Genomic DNA, 6000 nt, shown 5'->3' with positions numbered 1-6000 from the left:
CTGAGCTGCTGCTGAGCTGCCAACAGGTGGCAGGATGGCTCAGCTGGTGAGAGCACGTGCTCCTAACAACAAGGTTGCCGGTTCGACTCCTGCATGGGATGGTGGGCTATGCCCACCCGCAACTAAGATTGAACACGGCACCTTGAACTGAGCAGCTGTGAGCTGCCGACAGGCAGCCGGATAGCAACTGGACTTGGAGCTGAGCTAGCTGCGCCCTCCACAGCTAAGATTGAAGGACAACAACTTGTCTGTTCCTCTTCCCCAATTCCCAACACTGTTCCCCTTCCTCAATTACTCAATAAAATCTTAAAAAAAAAAAAAGAAAGAAAAAGGAGCCTCCAAGAGTTGGTTCCTGTTTCCAGTTTGTTTCTGATTCTCACACTAACCCACACATCTGCCTCACTCTGTGCTGGTTGTGAGAAGACAAGGGCCGAATTCCAGATAGGAAACATGCACCAAACTCTAGCTAAGGGCTGGGTTGTTCTGAGACCCGTCCTTTCCTACACTCGTCTTCCCCTCTCCGTCTTTCTGCCCCCACTTCCTGTTCCATACCGTGGCTTGAGGCTTAGCTTTGAACAAAGAGTTCACAGTATTTACACTTGAGGATCAAAATGTGATTTCTTGTGACAATGGACAAGAAATGAGATAGGAATGATGTGTCTATTAGTACCTAGAGATGGCTATTGAAGGAAGACCTAGTGTACTTCCTTCCTTTACTTGGAAGTAAAATGATACCCGGATATTTTAAGAGACTGTCTTTTAGGTGGTTCTAGACTTGAGGCTCTGTTTGTTGTACCCCATTGCTTCTCCTCCTGGGAAGGCCCTGAAGAACTAGATTTTTGGTTTCATGATTTGGGGATTAACTTATCTAAGTCTTTAGGCACCAGATTTGTACCTAAAAATTAATTGGATTGTCAACCTGGAGTGTTCAGCACTCATCAGAACTCAGAACACTCCGGATGAGTCAGCCCTGTACCCCACCCCCTCATAGCAATTTGGGGTTTTTGTTTTTACTTTTGTTTGTTTGTGTTTTACTATGTCACAAACAACTTATATAAGCTGCACAGTATCAGCACACAAAGTTCCTGGTTACAACAAATCAAGAATGAACTAGGCAACATATACCTTTTTCTACATTTCCAATATTTCTCCAGCAAAAGCTGGAGATTTGTTAAGAAAGGCTTAAGGTGTCTACCAGACAGTTTCTTGCTGCCACGCTGTCTGTCATTCCCACGTAGGGCCCAAATCATCAGCGGTTCAAGGTTTGAGGGCCCCCAACACATTGTCAGGGCCCCGTTGTAGCCTGCAGGGGCCCTGCTGTCCTTGGGTGGCCCCCCAAGAAGCCTGTTGTCCCTGCCAGCCCACCACTCAGACCTGTGACAGGGGAGCCCAGGCTCTGGAGGTGAAAACTAGAAAAGAGGCTGCCCTATTTCTTGCTTAGAAAACAACCAGAGAAGCTGTATGGTAAAGAAGTCAAGGATACGCCTACAAGGGTTCTGAGGCTGCCCTGCTCCCATCCAATGTTATCTTCCAGGACCTGCAACTTCCTCTCCCACCCAGCTCTCCAGGACACACAGTAAACTCTCCCAGAGTATTATTAAGATCCTATCTTTTGGACGGTTGCCCGGCTGTCTGCCGAGCTGCTCCCTTCTGAGAAGTCCCTGAGCTGCCTTGTTGCTTAGATTCCTTCCTAGGGTCTTTCTTTTATGCAGCCCTGATAGAAGACTGCTGAATCCATTGGGCATACAATTTATGTCCAGGGAAGATTAGACAAGGTCAGCTAGCAGGGAGCTCAACAGAACTACCTTCAAATTCAGCAGCTGGTGCCCCAGCTTGGTCCTGAATGTCCAAATGTCTATTTGTTTTCTTAGGAGGATTTATACCTTTGATGAGACAGGTCAGCAAATAAAAAAAAATAGTTTTCAGGTCATTCTAATCAATTGCTTATGCTCATCATATTTGGCACTTGTGAGTGCTTATTCTATACTAATGGTGCTGTGTGTTCAATCAACATTATCTCGTTTAATCCCTATGACAACCCAATGCATTGAGTTTTACCATTCCCTTTTTGCAGCAATGGGTAGTGAGACTCAGAGAATACATATGACATTGTCAAGATTGAACATTGAGTGAAAGGTGGAGCGAAGAACTAGCAACAGAGTATAATTCTAAAAAAAAAAAAAAAAGCCCTCTCCTCTCAAAAAAACCTAAAACTGGTTTGTGATGTAGAAGTTAGTCATTTACACTCTTGGTAGCAAGTTACCATTTCATTTTATGGTCATGACGGTGAGGAAAGAAGATACTACGGACACGTCTTCTACAGTTTTTAACTGATGCATTGAAAAATTCAGAGGATATAAAGATGGGTCCCTGGCAAGAGCAGTAATAGCCAAAGAGGTATGCAAAAATCTAGAAAAAAATTATTCTGATATTCTAGTAAGAAAACGGGGAAGGCAGGCAAAACAGAAATAAATGAAAAAAATTGATAAGAGCAATCTAATTACAGGCTCTACTGATGAACCGATGAGCAAAGGAGGAGGCAGGGGCCCAGAAGTGAGGACACACAGGACCCGGGCATGTGCCTATAGGAAGCATAGCAGAAGGCTGAAGGTTAGGATACAGCGTGGCTGGAAAAATGCTGAAGGTGATACAAATGGTCTTTTTACTTCTTTCGGGGCCAAGGAGTTGTCAAAGAGGGGCAGACACACTGCTCAGAGGTGATAGTGGAAAAAATGCTAAAGCATTTTCTAATTCTCTTTTGCTTTGCTTGTCTGTAACTGGGAGAAGAATATTCAACTGGAAACTGAAAAACAAACAAACTAAAGAATAAGAGCTGATGCCCATGATAAGAAAAAAAACTGTCACTTAGTGCGTACCCATTTTATGCCCACATCTGTGTTCTAATCAAATCCCATAATTCAGAAGAGTGGGTATTATCCTAGCCAGCAACCCCTTCTTCCGCTCCATCGCGCCCCCTGTGCAACAGGACGAAAACACAGTAAACGTAGTAAATCTATATTTCAGGAAGTCATTTGAGAAAGGCACTAATGAATTCCCTGATGATAAGATGGGAAAATCTATGATGGATGATGATGGTAAGAAGAAGAGTTTTCACAATTGAATGAACAACCGATTTGTTGTCAGAGGACTCAGGTTTGCATCTGGATATGCCACTTATCAGATGAGGGACCTTGCTCACATTATTGAAACTCTCTAAACTACAGCTTTCTTACCTGCAAAATAATGATACTACTACCTACCTCATAACGATTAAGTTAGATCACGTATGTTAAAGTCATTTTGCAAACAATAATGTATTACATGACAATAACTACTATTGATATGAATTCATAGTACCAGTAGAGGGTTATAAAGCATTGATCTTGACCCTATTTTTGTCAACATTAAAGATATGGATGAAGGTAGAGGAAACACACCATTATCAGATTTGCAGGTGACACAGAGCTGGCAGTAAAGCTAATATATTTGATGAGTCTTAAGAATTCAGAGTTAATCCTAGAGTTAGGACAGTCATAGATTTTGGCGAGCTGGAATATTTGAAACAAAAACAATAAGAAAAAATTTAGCAAGAATTAACTTTTGCTATCTGTGCTTGGCTAAAAGCAAAATCCCACAAGGATAGGATGAAGCAGCTTTTCACATGAAGGAAGATCTGGGAGATTTGGTCAACCTCCAGCCCAGGCTGAAAGAGCCATGTGAGGGGGCACCAGAAAAAGCAACAGATTTAGAGGTTGTGTTTATAGAAGTAGAGGCCAGGGGCCGGCCGAGTGGCGCGATGGTTAAGAACTGGCTTGGGACGCCAGAGGGCCCTGGTTCGGATCCCACATATGAGGGCCAGTGACACTGCCCTCTACAGCTAAGATGCTGAACAACAGCTCAACCTGGAGCTGGGCTGCCAAGAGTCGCCAGCGACGGCGTAGGCTGCGGGTGGGGCTGCAGTGGGCTGCCATGAGCTACCGTATTTAGCCAGCAGCCAGCGTGAGGGGCCAGCAGCCAGCGTGAGGGGCCAGCAGCCTCTGTGAGCCTCTGTCAGCCGCTGTGAGCTGCCGTCCAGAAGCCGGCGACTGATCTGCCTCACCCGGGAAGAGCGCAATGATGGTGCCAACTTGGGCCAGTGAAGCAACGTCCTCCACAACTAGACTGAAGAACAAAAGGACAGCAAATTGTCTGTTCCCATCCCCCAATTCCCCAATTAAAAAAATATTAAAAAAAAAAGGAGAGTCCATAGCACAGTACCCACCTGAGTCATTTGTTTTTTTCTGGAGAAGATACACAGAGGACAAGCAAGATTTTTAGCCAGTGACAAATGGTTGAAGTGCCTGGGAAAGAGAAAAATAAATAGTGATAGTAATAGTTATAATTACTACCACCACAGCAATAGCTAATATTTATTGAGCACTTACATGTCTAGAATTGTTCTTTATCTGTGTTATCTCATCTAATTTTCTCAACAACCTTGTGAGGTAGGTAGCATTGTTATCCCTGCTTCCCATTTTATAGGTGATTTATGGCTCACTTAAGGTTATATAGCTAGTAAATGAAGAAGCCTATATTTCAATTCAGGCATTCTTATCTAGAACAGTGACTTACAGCCAACTTGCTATGCTGTTTTGTAAGAGTTGGGGAAAGTAAGATAGCTAACAAAATATTTCAAAGACTATTATGTGGCAGAGGGATCAGTCCTGATTATGTAGTTCTAGAATGTAGTGCTAGCCCCAGGAAGTGTACAGTTTGGGAAGGGAGATTTAGGCTAGGTGTTAGGAACAAGAATCTAACTGTTAGAGACTGTACAGTGAGCTGTACTGCAGAGTTTACCTCTCCAGCCCCTTGCAAGCGGAGGTTAGATGGCCATCTCTTAGGGTTTCTCTTGATGGTATGAGATTGTCCTAGGTAACCTCAGTGACTCCTTGAAAATTCCACAGTTCCCTGAGACTTGTTGTTGGCCAAATGTATGAATTAGGACTCAGAACTTCAAGTAGCAGGAACCCAACTAACTATAGCTAGAACGCATGGGCTCTCTTAGAAGAACAAGGATGCAACTGATCCTGTCATAGTGGAACCAGGAACATGACATCTAAGACTCTACTTCTTGCTTCTGTTTGGCTTTGTTGACTTTCTTCTCTCTTCTTTTTTATTTACTTATTTATTTTTAAGAATAGAGATCTTTTATTTTTACATTTATGCCATGAATTCATAGGGAATGGGTTCCAGCAGCTCAGGCTCCTTTCCATTGGTTCTCACAAAGTGTGCTTCTCTGGGTGGGGCAGGCTGGCGTTTCAGTTGAACCCAAGTACCCTTCTCTTTGGCTTCCTTCTTTTTCTGATCATTTTCCTTCACCCGTTTCAGGAAGGTGTCTCGGCTCTTAGAGTGCTTAATATGTTCAATACGAACATTAATTCCCTTGGCAACTTGTTTGTTTATGACAATGCCAACTGCGTGCTGAGTAACATTGTAGACCCCTCCAGTTTTGCCGTGGTGACATGGTGGGGCATTCCCTTTTCGAACAGTGCCTGTTCCCTTGATGTCTACAATATCACCTTTCTTGTAGATTCGCATGTATGTGGCCAAAGGAACAACGCCATGTTTTCTAAAGGCCTAGAGAACATAGAGCGGGTGCCCCTCCCCTTTCCCTGTGTGTTGGTCATCTTGACAAATTACTGGAAGATGGCTTCCCGGCTGAAAAGCTCTTCTCTCTTATCTTAATCCAACTTCCGTCATATATCAGAAAGCATAGCCACTGGCAGCTCCTGACCTTTTTTTTCCATCTAATAGTTTCTGTCACCAGAGATGGACTGCCTCTTTGGTATCAAGGCAAAACAAAACAAAAAATAAATCCTCACAGGCCAGGGTGCAAATTGACTCAGTTTAAGAGTCTGCACCCTCTATACCATCATCAGCTGGAGCCAGGAACATGGGATTAGTTAGAAAATGCGAGCCTCATGGGGACAATATGGATGGATCAGAAAAAGACACATACTC

At 43.6% G+C, this 6000-nt stretch overlaps 1 pseudogene; it reads right to left on the bottom strand.

Annotated features, from left to right (window-relative positions):
- Nucleotides 1-5199: 5199 nt before the first annotated feature.
- LOC109394150 (60S ribosomal protein L21 pseudogene) lies at nucleotides 5200-5666 on the bottom strand (annotated as a pseudogene).
- Nucleotides 5667-6000: the final 334 nt, after the last annotated feature.

Source organism: Hipposideros armiger, unplaced genomic scaffold, assembly GCF_001890085.2.
Source record: "Hipposideros armiger isolate ML-2016 unplaced genomic scaffold, ASM189008v1 scaffold_412, whole genome shotgun sequence".
Taxonomy (NCBI): domain Eukaryota; kingdom Metazoa; phylum Chordata; class Mammalia; order Chiroptera; family Hipposideridae; genus Hipposideros; species Hipposideros armiger.
The sequence above is the reverse complement of the archived record's forward strand: the minus strand, read 5'-3'. Positions and strand labels throughout refer to the sequence as shown.